Raw genomic sequence first — 17,258 nt, 5'->3', positions numbered from 1 at the left:
CCAGAAAAGATTCGTAAAAACTACGAGGACGTCTGGTTTTGGGATCTAGCCCAGAACAACCTGTCCGATGCAACCATCCCTTACACGTGACACACTGACAAGAGTATTGTAGTTTACAATTAAAATTCTTTTTATAGAAAACGTATTTTGGTTTTAAGTTTATTTCAAAACCTTTTGTTTAACAAAATTTCAAAGAATGAAAATTTTTGATGTTATAAAATTCAACATTGGAAAATAAATAACATTTAGATACATATTGAATAATTCAAAGTAATAAATTTATAAAATAAAAAATGTAAGGCGCGATAACCTCCGAAGAGATCTAAGGCCGAGCTTCTCTTCCAATTTGCGTTGTGCTCCTCTTGCTTTTCCCTACAAATTGGCCGGACGGGACCTACATGTTTTATGCCGACTCCGAACGGCATCTGCAAGGCAGATGAGTTTTCAATCAGAGCTTTTCATTGCAAAAATAAAACCGGAGCGCTTGCCAAACACTGCCGAGGGGCGACCCCGCTTAGAAAAATTTTCTTCTAATTGAAAACCCTTGTTTCTAAAATTTTGATGTTGCTTTGCCCGGGGTGTGAACCCAGGGCATACGGTGTGGTAGGCGGAGCACGCTACCATCACACCACGGTGGCCGCAAATTTACAAAGTTAAATTAATTTAATAGAATTAATCTATTGCTAATACCCTACAAGTATGACCGTCCTAAAAGGATTATTTTCCGGCAAACGCAGCAAAACCATTTCTCCGGACTGGGGTCAGGAGACGGACCCGGATTGGGTTCGAGACCTTCCCGCAGCAGTAGAGTATGGTACATTCCCGCTGCGAGGAGCTGCTGGAAGGATGATAATTTGTGGGAGGGCACAACAAATTAAATGGGGTTACACTGAAATGACAGTCCTTGGTCGGGAAAAATTCCGAGCGCTCCGGTAGATAGAACCGACTGCCTTGAGAAGCCAAGAGGGAAAGATCGGGGATATAATCGTTACACATTCAAAAACCCCAAAATAGGAATAACCTTTGCACATATTGTCTGGCATTCTGGTTTAGATACGGGCAACCTCCTCTAATTTTCTTTATATGAGTAATAATATGAGTGGCCAATTACATATTAAGGACTCTAGTAAGATATTCAACTCCCATGGGGCGCAAAAGCTGCAAAAATGGCGTGTATAGCACAGCGTTGCATCTAGCTTTAGATTTAAGTGGCCTTCCCAATGGCATTCAAAACCTCAGGAAGGGCAACAAGCGAACTGATTGTGGGACGAACTGACGCCGAGACAAGAAGCTCTTTGGATTCACATGGCATAGTAAATGCCACATGGTCGTTGTGTTTGAAAGGGCATGAGGAGATTCTGATCTCCACGAGCAGCTCAGCATAGTTGATCATGCTAGCAGTCATGAAAAACGTAGTAGAAAGCCTCCTCTGCGAAAAATTCTTGTTCATTTTTAGTGTACATTACATCTCGAAGCTATTGTACGAACTGCAATCACAGCCCGTGAAAAATAAGAAAAGTATTGGCGTTGTGGGCAGTTCTTTGCTTGATTATGATCTGGTACCAGATCATCTTCCCTGCTTATTTGTTTCTCAGACTATGTTTCCAGTTAACAGTGCCATCTAAAGTGCAAGGAAGCACTATGTCGATATAGAGAGGTGAACGGTCTCATTATAGTAGATCAACCATCGAATTATAACACGTCTACTTCCTGTATTCAGTATACAGGAGAGCGTCTACCTTCACTCGGTTAATGTTTTCTATCTAAATTTGTTAAATCTGTCAAGTATCATTCCCATCATTAAATGTACCGACCATCTTGGAAGTTCTGTTACCTGCACAATGAATATGGATGCTACCACAATATCTAACAGTAGAATTGGTTTCCAATTGTTAATCGAATCGGTGGGCGGCAGGGATATAGTTCCGGATAAGACAGACATTGATCCCGAATGTTTTTTTCGGAAGTATGCAGTACATTGAGACGGAGACATCGTCGTCTTCTTTACTGCTGAAACAGCTGAAAGAGATCGACGCAGCAGTTGCCAAAAATTTCAGTATGACCTGGCAATCGTATTATTTAGACCAAAAATTAGTTCGATTCAGCCGCGTGGCAGAGGTCACCGACTGTTGACTGCAGAGGTAAATATAAAAATCCATAACAGCTGATAATGGCGAATCCCTTTTTCCATAACTGCTTTAACTTGAGAAGCCAAATCTCGAGTAAAAAAATCTCACTCTATAAGTCTCTCATCATACCAGTCCTGATGTGTGACTTGGAATCATGAACGATGTGGAAAGCAGATGGGAAGTCCTTGTACTACTTGGGAAAAAAGTTCTGTGATATATGGTCCTTTAGTGATGCGAAAGGAAGTTAATGTTGCGCTGAGAAGCGCAAAGTCTTCCTGGCTAGATTAACTTATGCGAATAACAGAGAAGCTCCAGCCAGATACTTTTCCTCTCAACACCCGTCTTTTGAAGCAGAGGCAGGGGAAGGCCTCTTCTAAATTTTGGCGGACAAGTAAAGGACGACTGCTGTCTGTTATAGCGAAGGAGATTTGTCTGGCATGGCGTGTAACATTGCGCCCAAATTTCAAGGAGGGTTATCGTGGCCAACTATTATTACAGGCTTACAACTATTACCTTCAGGCCATCCCTCCCTCCCCAACCCCAAGTTCCATGAGGAGCTTGGGGTCGCCAGAGCCTCGTCTGTTATGAAACAGGATTCGCCGCTCGAAGGTGAGGTTGAAAATTGGGTTGGAGAAGCTACATATTGCGCTACACAACCTCTTGAATCGCACGTGTTTTGGCCTCATTATTAAAAATTCGAAGGAAGAAAAAATATAATCCCGAAAACCGGAAAAGGACCGCGGACCTCTCCGAAACTGCATTGGAGGCTTTCGGCAGCACTTATAAAAAATTACCCTGACCGATCCACCAATAGTGTGGGATCAAAGTTAAATTCGTTCAAAATCCCTTCGTATACAATTTTTTTTTTCTGTGTACAACAAAATTACAAGAACCACATGAAAATTATCATTTTCAACTGCAAATATCTCCTGACAGCGTTAAAACTTTTCTTTTCCGACAAAGCTTTATAACTTCAAAGCTTCCCCAATTGTCAAACTCACCTACGCGAGGGGAACCTTGTTACAAAAATGGATGCATCATACACATATTGTTATGGTGCACTTGGGAGATTCACCCTTGGAACGTACCAGTTGGCTAGTGATAGGGAAAAAGTAGGATTCACCCTCACTCATGTCTGCCTGGGGTGGTTAAAACAAATGTTTGTTAATTTCGCGCAGGTGGCACTGCGAAAGAATCCAATGGTGTAGGAAAATTCCCAATAACGGCAACCACCATGGCGTAACTATGCAAGGTGACAACTGACTTGTAGTTTTTATACGATTTGACACTTCACCTTTCAGCGCAGTACGATTTTGACATTAGTTCATCATTTCACAAAAATAAAGTATATGGAACTTTTAATGATGACCGCAGGAATATCACCGCGACTACCCCCTTGTATGGTTCCACCATGGCAACCACAGTTAAATCATGCGATTTAACGGCGCCGTTCCACTGCGCAGTTGCAAGATTGGAAAAAAATTTTTTTTTTATATACGCCACGACAGCACGGGGCCAGCTTGCAAGAAAGAAAGAGCATTAAAAAGATTGCAAGCGTCGTGGTCGGTGGTGGTCAAGAAAATAACACAAGTCGTGTTTTTACACACGAATTTTTTTTGGTGTAAATTTTGTGCAACGTTTTAATGGTTTACAATTAAGTATATAGTTTTAAACCATTGGATTTCGAAAACTAAGATTTTTATATAACTTCTGCTATTAAGCTGATAAAAGCGAGCGTGGCGAGTAACTGGGTTAAAATTTCCTGAAAAAAAGGCATTTTTCGGTGTGTGTGTACGGTTAGAAAAAACATAAAACACGCTGCCGTGGTGGGTCCTTCGAATTGCCGCTACTGCTGTCCTACCATTTTGAATCGAACAAAATTCGTCTGCCTCCAATATACGACAAATTGGCAAACCTTAAAAAGGAGATTATAAATAAGTAAATACCGAGGCAGCACGGTATACCAATTGTAAAAGGCAAAAGAATAAGTGAAAAGTTGCTAATGCAACGTTCGAACCGCTCTTTCATTGTTACGTTGTTGCGGACTATGTCGATATAGAGCCTATTTGGTACATGCCTCTGCAGGTGGTCGAGAATTTGCGGATGAAGCTAGCGTACGGGAATTTTGTGCGATCTTCTTCTAAGAAGTGGTGAGTCGTTAATATATTGAAGAACCAAATCTCGTGCGTTTTTTTAGGGTATGTGCACGCGGATACATCTGTGGGAGACTAATTAAATTTTTGCGAAACTCAAAGTGTTGTGGCATATTAGTAATAAGCAGACAAGCAGAGGAGTGTTCTAAATACACAACCAAACAATTTTGCTAAATCTCATAATATTGTAGATTTTGCGCAAATAAGAACTTCCAAGCGTGTCACAATATGCGATTCGTAGGACCTTGGACAGGAGTCGTATGCTTTGTGTAGAATAAACCCGATGCATCGCATTAATCCATTCAATGAGCGGCCAATACAACGTCCCGCACAATTCACGTCGCTCGCCAACGAAGAAGAAGATCGCCTATAATTACCAAGTCAATTGCAAGCCAGGATATATAAAATACATAAGACAATAATAATAAATTAAACCAGCCAAACAACAAATACAAAACGCGACTGCATTTCTTTAATTAGGCAGCCGAATTCCGCCACCTCGTCAGCGCCTACCACCTCGCTCAGCCACTATCAATAGCACCACCACCACCACCAATATCTTACCACCACCATCAGCGCCAACATTGCGCGCCAAATCCGCGCACGGCCGCTTATAACAGCGCCAACACCACGCGCTGATTACCAGACGCAACCACAACCACTTCGTCGCATCAACCACGAGCGCCAACGAAACCGCGCGCTGCCACCATCGTCGCGCGCAACACCGCGCGGAATCACCACCAATAACGTCAACGAAACCGCGGGCAACCACCATTGATCGCGCCACAGCGCGCTACCAGGAACAACCGCGCACTAACACCATCACTGTATGCAACACCGCGCGCCACCATCGGCAGCGCCTACCAAACGCTGCAACACCACCAGATTTAACAACAACAACAGCAGGGCCGCCGAACATAGGCCTGCTGCAACACCACCAGATTTAACAACAACAACAGCAGGGCCGCCGAACATAGGCCTGCTGCGTCGTGCAGCACCGTGCAACACCGCGCGCCACCATCGGCAGCGCCACCATCGGCAGCGCCTATCAAACGCTGCAACACCACCAGATTTAACAACAACAACAGCAGGGCCGCCGAACATAGGCCTGCTGCAACACCACCAGATTTAACAACAACAACAGCGGGGCCGCCAACCATAGGCCTGCTGCAAATCCCGACTACGACAACCAACAACTACATTTAAAGCGGCGAGTTCGTTCCGGATACGGACAAAATATACGTATTTGTACTCTTATTTTTCTTCACTTTCGACTCTGCAACAACATATAAATATTAATATACAAACATATTTAAACTTAAACCTACAACACAATTAGACAAATTTCACTTAAACATAATTTGTAATTGGTGTATTGAAATGTCAGCAACCTTTCTTTAGACAAGTTATTTCTTTATATCCGCACAGAGCTCTCTAGTTTAATTTCTTATTTTTAACTAAAAAAAAAAAACAAGTTTTTTTTGCACTCCAAATTATCATGTCATTAGTATAGTGTTGCTATTTGTAATTCGTTGGCAATAAATTGCCCTATACCAATCGTAAGCATTCAATGAATTTTTTTTTTTTTGATTTTCCTTTTTGGAAAAGGTTCTGGTGTGCATACGATTTCGTATATACATTGTGATGCGTACTTTAATTAACAAAAAAATTCGTCTTTTTTTCAATACAATTCTTAAGGCCCATTATAATTATACTTGTCTAAAGATAGCAAACTACAAAACTAGATTTTCATTACTTTAGATGAAAAGATGTTATCATTTGTTTTCTCTTAATTGTTTTTTTTTTTTTTTTTTTATAAAAAATTTCGTACAATTCAGAGCTGGGACTTATACCGTTTTCACACAGAAACTTAATCGAATCACAATTCTAATTAATCAAATAATTAAGTTTCCCTTTCCATACAGGAGCTTTTGCTTCATCAAGCGAACAAACAAAACAAACAAAAAAATATTTAGTTTTTACCAAAAATAGTTCAAATGGAAAGCAGCGTTTCTTTTTTAAATATAAATACATCAAAATAAAATGCATGCGCTACTAACCATAGGTGTTGCACCTAACCAAGTATGTGCTTATTTTCGAGAAAGCCATATTGTCTTTGGCAGCGAATGCAGCGAAAATTAAAATTTGATTTTTTCGCGGCTTTCTATTTTCGTAAATTATTGCAAACAATTTAATTTTGATTGTTATTTCTTACATTGACAATAATATTCGAAGCACCGATTTGCATTCGATTAGGCATTCAATAAAGCAATAATGAGATATTTAAGAACTTGCGTTTTGTATGGAAGATTTAACTCGATTAGGGCTCTAATGTAGCAACTGGACTAAATATTTCATTAAGCCTCTGTGTGAGATTGGCATTAGTCAGCCCTTAGATAAGAAAATTATTTAACGTACACGGTAGGATAGATATAACATGCCATATAAGTATATACATAAGTAATGTTATAGTTATGCGACACAGTTAAGGCTGGAAACGAAATTAAAGAAAAGAAAAAGGGAGGGGGCCCGATTTTTTTTTTGGTTGCACAATCTAATGTACAGTTATATAAGAAGCGAACGTAAGCACTAAATATACCACACATTCGTAGTGACAACACCGACACATGCATTGATTTTATTTAATTAGTAGCATTTAATGCATGAATACTAATACATAACCATAAATACTAACACCTACCCCTAAAGTACTAATAATCCAACAAGTAGAAAAAAAATTTTTTTCTCCGTTTCATTGTTTTAATGTAATTGGGTGCGAGTATCCGTACTTTCAAATTATTCGAAGCGAATCTAATCGAATAGTTCGAACAATCCTACTAATTAGAGTAATTTAAAGAAGTGCAGGCCATTTAAAATTTTGGGTGTTTATTTGCACTTAAGTTTTATAGGAATAACAAAACAAAATGATAAGTACCAAGAAAATTTAATTGGTTTAAGTTTTTGATAATAAAACATTTATTATTAAAAAAAAATAGAATGTATGCAAACAACATTCTAGCGATGTTTAAAACACAAAAAAAATTTCGCTTAATAAAAAATTAAATAACTGAATAGGTTTCAGGCATGCTTAACCAACGAAACGATATCATTTCGTTACGATAATCAACGTTAATAAACGAAACGAAGTCATTTCGTTTCGTTTATTAACGTTAAGATCGTCAAATTAACGAAATGATTTCGTTTCGTTTTCTGCCATATCAAAACGAAATCAAATCGTTTATGTTGATTATTAATTTCAAACTATGCTGGCAAAGCTGATTGATGGCGGAGTCATTAAAGGTGAAAGCATTATCCAAGCTGATTGCAACTTTTCTCATGAATTTTGACAGTACGAACATTTCTCAGAGTATTTTTGACATTACCACCAACGAATTACACAAACAAATTACATAGAGTTTGTGTGTGTATGTGCGCTCGTTGTTGCCACCTTACGGCTTCACCATGGCTATAGCATTGCCAGCACAATTCAAACATAAAGTATCACGTTTCTGTTAACGTTTTTAACGCTAACGAAAGCTTTTCGTTTCGGTTAAAAACGAGAGACAATTTATCTTGATAATTTCTTTATCGATAATATTTCGAAGTGTTTCAACGGAAACGGTGGAAATTTTTTGATAAACGATTAGCTTAACGTTAAGGTGCATCCCTGATAGGTTTAGGTAAAATGATTAAGAACTATTGTTAAAATTAAATTTAAGATAAGCATAGAAAACTACGAAAAATTGTAGTATTATTATTTTCCAAATTGCAAAAAGGGTTTTCTCTAAGAAGGTGAGAAAATTCAAAATAATAGAATCTTAAAAATCAAAAAGAAAAAAAAAAACTTGAATTAGTTCTGCGCTTTTTGACCATTTTAAAGGCATGATAGGAACTTTTTTCTACCTTTTTTCTGTTTATGGCACAGGACAGCAAGATTGGCAAGAACCCAGCCCAGCCGACATGACTAGCCACTGTGCACCACAATATCACGCCGACTGCCTTCCTTGCTGCTCCATTGAAGATGCGTATTCCATAACAATATTTAGCAGAAGAGGCTCTGGCGACCCCAAGTTTCTTAACTAGGGGGAAGGAGTGGGCGGGCTAGTATCTTAATGATGCTTGTTACCGAAACGTACCGGATTATCATCGATCTCATCATCTTCATCGTTAATAAAACAACAAAGGCGCTTTTCTAGATTTCAACGCACCTACCTCGTTAACTGCGGTGTGATTCAATAAGGGCCAATTAAACGTCGGTAACCCTAACGCCATAGTCACAACCATATTTTTACTTATCCATATCAATTTGACATCAGTTATTGGTGCCTTAACCTAAAAATCGTGAAAATTTCATAAAAATGAACAAAACGCAAAAAATTACAAACATATACCACAAAAAATAAGTCTCTTAGTTAAAACGCATGCAAAACAATAAACAAAATCTACTAAAAGTTAATAAATTCTCCGACTGAAATATTTTTAGGTTATGGATATGGCGCAAAACCAAAAACCAATTGCTTGGCTATGATATGGTAATGGCTTTAGCGTTATGCTATGCCACCATTAATCGATTACATTGATTTCCATAAGGTTGGTTCGATCAGCTGTTTTATCTGGTTATGGATAAGGCACCAATTAAACTTCCGTAACCCTAACGCCATAGTCATAACCATATTTTTACTTATCCATATCAATTTGGCATCAGTTATTGGTGCCTTAACCTAAAAATCATGAAAATTTCATAAAAATGAATAAAACGCAAAAAATGTCAAACATATACCACAAAAAATAAGTCTCTTAGTCAAAACGTATCCAAAACAGTAAATAAAATCTACTAAAAGTCAATAATTTCTCGCTCGCTACTGTGGCCGTTAAGGTCAAAAAAGATTACCCTGGTCAGCCGCCTTCTTATACCGATGCGGGGTGGTTCCAGGGCAATATCAAACTAATTGCGTGTGAGGACGCCAGGTCGGCGAAGCTTTACAAAGCCGCCGTCTCGCTGATAGGGGAGGTGTATCCGGGCGCGCGCCTCAAGGTAGTGGAGGCGTGTGATATCCCCTCACGACCAAGGGCGAGAGCCTGGGTTCCAGTGACGCCAACGGACCCCGCTGATATCCTGCAGCTCCTCCAGGAGTACAACCCGGGTCTACCGACCCAAAACTGGAAGGTGGTTAACGTGGAGAAGACTGAACGGGCCACGATGCAGATAGTCCTGCTGCTCGATAGCGCAAGCGTTGAAAAGGCAGGATTTCAGGGTAAGCTGCGGCTTCAAAAATATAAGCCTTACGGTTTATAAGGCTGCCGTTGAAGCCTTGGTAAACCTTGCATCTCGTACGGAGGTGGCTGAACTCCCTCCCCCCCCCCCCCCCCCCCAGCGAAGACGAGATGGAGGTAGACGAGGGCGAAGAAGCTGGTGGCTATGCTTCGTCAGGCTCGAGCGGAGGCTTGGCTCTCAGAGGGTTGTACTCTGAGGGTCAGCATCTGGAGGGTGGCGATTCGGACGCGACGCTCACGGAGGAGAGCACAAACAAGCAGTGATCCGAGTCCTCCAAATAAACCTGCATCACTGCATAGCAGCATCAGCTGCACTCCTACTGCACCTGTCTTCAGGTGCGGTAGACATCGTTCTAGTCCAGGAGCCGTGGATCGCTGGCAATAGGATCTGTGGCCTGCGGACACCAACGTATAAGCTTTATAGCGCTCAGGAAAAGGGTAAGCCTCGCACATGTATATTGGCTAAGCCTACTCTTAATGTTTTTCTTCTACCCAATTATAGCGTTGAGGTGCTAGGGAGGAGCTTTAAACTTGCCTCCTTCTACCTAGCGCACGATCACCAAGGCTCATTACCACCGGATAATTTCAAGGATTTCGTGAGAGCGGCAAATCCACGAAACGATTTCATCCTACTCGGAGGCGACGCCAATGCTCATCACGACCAGGGGGGCAGCAGAGATACAAATGACCGAGGTGAGTCTTTATTTAACTATCTGTTAGGCACTAATCTAAGTATATGTAATAGGGGAAATGATCTCACTTTCATTACAAGAAACCGCGAAGAGGTCCTTGACATAACACTGGTTACAGACTATTTCAGTGGCCTGATCGTTTCATGGAGAGTTCTAAAGAAGCACTCCTTTTCTGACCATAGATATATAAGTTTTTCTATATCACAAGCTCACGCAAGTCCTAAGTACATACAAAATGTTAGAAGAACGAACTGGGGCTACTATAAGAATATAATAGGTAAAAAGCTATCTGAAGAGGTACGAGCCCCAGAAAGCGAGGAGGAGCTAGACGTGTTTGTAAATAATTTCAGTCAAAAATGTAGGAATGCTTTAGATAGGGCTTGCCCGACTAAAAAGGTTTGGAAACTCACAAACCACCATGGTGGTCGTCCGATCTTGATAAGCTTAGGAAGTCATGTAGGACGGGCTTTAATAAAGCAAAGCATGATGGACATGAATCTCATGGGCTGCTTATAAAGCGAAAATAAATATATATAAAAAAGCAATCCGACATGGAAAGCGATCCTCCTGGAGGGATTTCTGCGGCAGGATTGAGTCCACATCCGCGGCCTCCCGGATAAGGAAGATGCTATCGAAATCTCCAACTCAGCTAAGTTACGTCCAAAATCCGGATGGGCACTGGACGGACTCCAGCGAATTTTTTCGGCTCAGCTCCAGTATACTGCCGAACTTATAAGGCCCTGGATTAAAGGGATGTTTATAGGTTGTCTTAGGCTCAATTACGTACCAGTATCGTGGAGGGAAGTCAACGTGGTCTTTATCCCCAAGGCAGGGAAACCCTCCCACTCTAAACCAAATGATTATAGGCCTATAAGCTTATCTTCTTTTGTGCTTAAAGCGCCCGAAAGACTCCTAGAAGACTACATCAGGAGGCAGAGGCACTCCGCAGGGAGGTGTTCTATCTCCGCTACTTTGGGTGGTTACCGTCAACCAACTACTACGCCTCATGGAATCAGAAGGTCACCAAGTGATCGCGTATGCAGATGACATCTGCGTCACCATGCGGGGGAAATTTCCGCAAACTCTTTACAACCTAATGGAAGGGGCACTATCCAAAATTTCGCACTGGGCCACAGCCACAGGTTTGGAAGTCAACCCGGATAAAACCGAGCTTGTCCTCTTCACGAGGAGGTCCAAAGTACCAAATCTAGATAGATATATAATTAATTGAGGATCGCACTGCGACCATTGGTCTATTGTTCCCTCAACTGCTTCACAGCACCTCATCCAAGCCGACTTCTCTGATGAACCCTAGCAGTTCACCTGGCTTGAGGGATTTGATGTGAGAGTGCTTTGGCCATGGTGAGCCCAAAAACTTAGCCCTACGTCTTGAGATTGCGTCACATTCCAGGAGTATATGTTCCGCCGTCTCCGCTGATCGATCACAAAATCGGCATGTGTTGTTCGATAGTATGCCCAGCTTTTGCATGTGGCTGTTCAGTCTTCAGTGTTGATTTTATTTCAGACGCCGAGATCGCCTTGAGGGCGGCCTGACTGTCACTGAGTATGGCAATTGTCTCGTTGGAGTATTCGCGCTGAAGGTTCAGGTCAGCACACTGGCTTATAGCGAATACTTCCGCTTGAAAAATGCTCGTGTGTGCTCCCAGAGGCGTTGATATCTTGGCTCTGGGTCCAATGACTCCAGATCCAATCCCCTCTGGCGTCTTCGAGCCATCTGTGTACCATACTATTCTATTTATCTGATGAATGTACACAATTCTGCTTTCCTCCCACGTACCCTTGTCTCCCAATTCTACTTTGTACCTTCTCTCATAGGCTATCTGCCTGAGGATATCATCCCTCGGGAGTTGAGAGATTGGGATCTTCTCTCTCAATTCCTCCATGTTTCGGGACGATATAACTTTACCTATGCCTGAGCCCTCCTTAGCAATATTCAGGAGGGTTCGCTTGGCTGATTGCTCTATTGATATATGCAGCGGGGTCAGATCGAGGATAGCCTCCAGCGCTGCTGTAGGGCATGTGCGCATAGCTCCCGTGATGCATACACATGCCAGTCGCTGAAGTTTTGACAGCGCTTGCCTCGTCGTCGCCCGAGTTGTTTTCGATGCCCAGGCTATCGAACCGTATGTTATCATAGGTTTACTATCATGGTATACATCCATCTTAGCACATGCGGGCTACAGCCCCATGATTTGCCTGCTAGACGTTTGCATATCATGATGGACCTCGTGGCCTTAGCTCTCATGGAGTCGAAGTGCTGTTTCCATAGGAGCTTGGTGTCAAAAGTGACCCCCAAGTATTTCACCGCGGTTCCATGTTCTAGTGCCACGCCATCTATTGTAATTGCTCTCAGGGCTGGTAGGGCCCTTCTTCTGGTGAAAGGGTTGATGGTCGTTTTAGATGGGTTGATGTTAAGCCCCACACTGGCACACCATCCCTTCATAATATTCAATGCTCTCTGTATTATGTCACAGAGCGTACTCTCGAACTTACCCCTTGCAATTATGACGATGTCGTCAGCATATCCCTGGCATCTTATACCACTGTCAGATAGCTTTTGCAGGAGTTCGTCCACTACTAGGCTCCACAGAAGGGGTGATAGAACACCTCCTTGAGGGCACCCCCTCGTGGTATTAACCTTAACTGCGCTGTTGCCTACATGGACTTCAGCAATTCTTGTGAGGAGTAGATTGTCAATCCATCTCTGGATAGGCATCTGAATTCCTCTTCTCTGCAGTGCTATGTTTACGCTTTCATGAGATGTGTTGTCAAAGGCACCCTCAATGTCAAAGGACTTTGCCTGCGAATAGTCCTTTTTTCCTACTTTTGGTATGAAAACCACTTTTGCTCTTCTCCACATCATGGGTTTGTATAGCAGTGCCAGGCTATCTCTCATGATCCTGGCCAGATGTGGGATAATCTGTGTCCCTTGCTGCATTAGCACCGGGTAAATGCCATCCACCCCCGGAGATTTGTATTTCTCAAAGGATTCCACAGCCCATCTGACTCTGGCCTCACTGAAGAGGGAGTTGGCCAGTTGCCAGTCTGATGGGGTTGGTTTCACTCTGGGGACACAGGTTCCGGTACTTGCGGAGAGGCACCCGGAAAATGCGTGTGTAGCAGGGCCCTCGCTCGCTCCTCCACCGTTCCGGTATAGGTACCGTCTGGAAGCCTAATCGCTAAGTTAATCTCCCTCTGCTCTTTGGCTAGGACCTTGTGGAGCCTTGCCGCTGCAGGTGTGCTAGAAATTCCCTCACAGAAATTTCTCAAACTTTCCCTCTTAGCTTTCCTTATCTCTTTATTGTACTTTGTTAGATTTTGAGTGTATTCCTCCCAGTTGCCGGTTCTTCTTGCCCCGTTAAAGAGTTTCCTGACTTTCTTCCTTAGTAGTGTCAGGTCATGTCCCTTACCTTTCCCTTGTAAGCCCAAGGTTCTTGTATGAGGGCGATGCCCAGATCATCCGAGGCGAACCTCCTCACCAGTACAGCCGAGGCTGCAATGACGTGATGGAGGTTGATCTGGGCTATTTTTATGCTTGTGCCGGTCATTTTGGCCCGGCCGGCCTCATCGGATCATCGTCATCCGACAATCCGCTCTTGCTTTCGTCCCGCCTATTCAGCTCCAGCTCCTGAAGGTCGAGGCCCTCGATGAGCTCTTGTGTGGTGGGGATTTCTTTTTCATCCCCAGGCCGATTTTGTCCTTGCTTGCTGCGGTGGGAGGGTTTGTGGTCTCGCGAGCTCTGATGGTATCGGTGCTTGCGTCCGTCATGTTCTCGTCCGACAGCTCGCCTCTGTCGGTGCCCTCTGCCTCCGCCTTGTCTTCCGGCTGCTCACTATTGCCTGGTTGCCTCTGCATCCAGGGTCTCACTAGGACCAGGCCGTACCTATAGTGCAGCTTAAGTCCGTTCCTGCGTATGATTTGATACAATTCCTCGTCTATGCCTACGTCGAGACGTAGGCCTGTTTCCTCTGCGCTACAATTAATGAACCGCCATCTCTGCGTCCTGAGGCCCTCATTTTGGTTGGCGAGGAGCCGTATCGCAAACTCTTTGGGGCGCACCGCACTTCTGGGGAGGAACATAGTCACATTATGCATTGGCGGTATTTCATCCCCGCGTCTCGTGCATAATTGTGGCCCTGTCCACCCCTCAAGCGTCGGTATTACTTCAACGAGCCACTTAACCGTTTTTTCGTCCTCGCAGTCCACGAGGAGGAGCCCTGCTCGGAAGTATACCCCGCAAAAAACTAGGGCATGCCCACATCCCCTGAACACTCCGTCCATTATGAGCTCTTGGAGATTCGTCAGGTCCTCTTGACTTAGGGCCTCCGCCGGTTAGTTACTGGGCAGAACAGCTATTCGGATACCCCTAAGGGCTTCCGAATAGCTCTGCTGCCTTGGTGCCATCCCAGCGGGTACCCCAGTCGCCCTGGCTTGAATCTCCCCGCCCGTGGGTGCAGTGTTCCTGGGAGCGTGGGCCCGTTGCCTTTTTGAGCTTGGAGTTTCCTCCGGCGTAATTTGCCCGATCCTGCGCTTTTCAGCGGGAGCGGGCGCATGCTGGTCAGCTGCCGCTGGCTGTGCTCTTCTTCCTTCTCTGCTTCCACTTTGAGCATTGGCTTTTCTCTGCCCGTGGTCTGGTTCATGCCTGCACTCATCTGCCCTGGCTCTTGCCTCCCTGGGCGACAGGCCTTCCTCTAGATATCGGAGATATCTTTTTACCCCAGCCCCACTTAGTCCAAAGCGTCTCTTATCATCCAGCGCTCCTGGACTGCCCCGTGGTGGAAGTGCAGGTTGCCTGCCTCTGTTGTGCCTTCTGTTAGGCCGCTTCCACTCCTCCGGGTTCCGCTCTTTATTTTTCCCTTCCTGGGACCTTCCATAGGTACTCTGTGAGCTGCTACTTGAGTCATGCTCCGACGGTGAGCGCCTATACTTACTCGCCCCTCTAGAGGGACTGCTAGGGTGGTGGTTTTCGTGCTTGGATGCACCGTCGTAGCCTCTCTTTGTCAGCTTTTCTCGCTCTCCGGCAGTTACATCTTTTATTTTATCTTTCGGCCCGCGCTGCGCAATGGAGGTGCTGGGCCCTCCATGGATCGCGGGTTTGTTTCCTGCCGCCGCCTTCTGCTCACCTTGTTTGACTTGCCCGCGCTGATCACCAGTGGATAGGGGTCCACTGGGGATCGCGGGTTTCTCTGCTTCCTGGTTGGAGTGCTCTTCGGGCCCGCGCTGCTCTCCTTGGGTTTTGGTGTTGCCCTTGGGGTTCGCGGTTTTAAGAGTCGGTTCTCTGTATACTCCAGTGCTAGTGGAGGGAGATTCATCCCTCTGATGCTCTAAGAAGAGCATTGCCTCCTCTCTCGTGAGGCTTTCCAGGAATTGCCTGGAGTACGTGCGTGGCCTGCTGCTTCTCTGCCCGCTGCTCTTCTTGGAGCCCGTTTTTTTTTTGTTGTGCTTTTATTGTTATTGTTGTTGTTCATCATTTTTATCTTACGACAACTTGCTTGACATGGCAAGCGTTGTTGTCTCTGCTTTAATTTGGGGAACTGGGTTGGTCCGCCGCGGCAGAGCCCCTTAACGCGGTAAGGCCATGGTTACTCCCCAAGGTGGCCCGGTGTTGGGGAGGCGCCGTTATAATACAGCCGGTGTTGTGGACCTCCTGGCTGCAAACCAGTCCAATGGCGTCCAGCGTAAGCCCCCACACCGCTACAAGGAGGTACCAAATCTAACACCGCCAAGAATTGGGGGTACATTTTTAGCGTTTAGCGATCAAGTCAAGTATTTGGGAGTAATACTGGATAGAAATCTATTATGGAGTGACCATATAGTGGAGCAAGTGGAGCGGAGCAAGAAGGCAGCAGCAGCGCTGTTCACCTGCAAGAGGGCAATTGGCACCTCCTGGGGATTCTCCCCCAAGGTGACATACTGGATTTATACAGCCATTGTGCGCCCGATTCTTCCTTATGGTGCCTTGGTCTGGTGGCCTGCACTAGCTAAAACTACCTATCTTAAAACGCTTCAAGAGGTGCAACGGAGTTCGGAGCTCTGCATCACCGGGGCTCTCGGCTCCACTCCATCTGAAGCACTCAACACAATGATATACCTTCCACCTCTTGACCTGGTGGCGAAGGAAATAGCGGTCATCGCCGCTCAACGCATAGGGAAACAGGTCTCTGGTCAAATGGATATAGTGGACACGCAAAAATCCTGGGCACGAACGCCCCAGTCCCAATACCGGTACGCACTGACTACTGCACGCCAAATAACGTCTTCGTTAAAAACTACAGTATATACATACCATCGCGACAGGACTGGAATACCAAACAACATACGATACCGGGTGCCATCAACATATTCACGGATGGTTCTAAGCTTGATGGAAAGGTGGGAGCAGGCCTCTTTTCGCCGCATCTGGGTCTAGAGATCTCTTTTCGCCTGTAATGTTTACCAAGCGGAAATGCTGGCAATACACAGGGCTGTGAACCATCTAGGGTCTATGCCTAAGGATGGTAAACGGGTGTTTATTTTCTCAGACAGCCAGGCCGCATTAAAGGCCCTGGACTCATTCGTCGACAACGCAAAGTCGGTCACTGAATGCTGCAGATCTCTTAACGAGATGGCTCAACACTTCAGTATCAGCCTTATATGGGTACCTGGGCACAGGGATATTGAAAACAATTGCAGAGCAGACGAGCTGGCCAGAAGAGGCACCACCGACCATATCCTTCCGGGAAATGATTCAGTAGGCCTACCCATGGCCACTTCCAGGCTTCGTGTGAACACAAGCACTATAAGAATCGCAAATGGACTATGGTCAGCCATATCATCGTGTCAGACATCCAGGCAAACCTGGCCCTCATATGACAAGGGGCGCACAGAAGCGCTTCTGATTTTAAACAAATCAGTTCTATCGTCCCTAATAAGGGTTCTAACAGGGCTATTGTCGCAGCTGCAGATGTACAGAAGAGGATAAACCTTTTCTACATGACCTCGCTGAGGTC

The sequence above is a fragment of the Eurosta solidaginis genome, chromosome 4 (genome assembly GCF_040869045.1).
Source record: "Eurosta solidaginis isolate ZX-2024a chromosome 4, ASM4086904v1, whole genome shotgun sequence".
Classification (NCBI taxonomy): Eukaryota; Metazoa; Arthropoda; class Insecta; order Diptera; family Tephritidae; genus Eurosta; species Eurosta solidaginis.
This window is presented reverse-complemented; position numbering follows the sequence as displayed.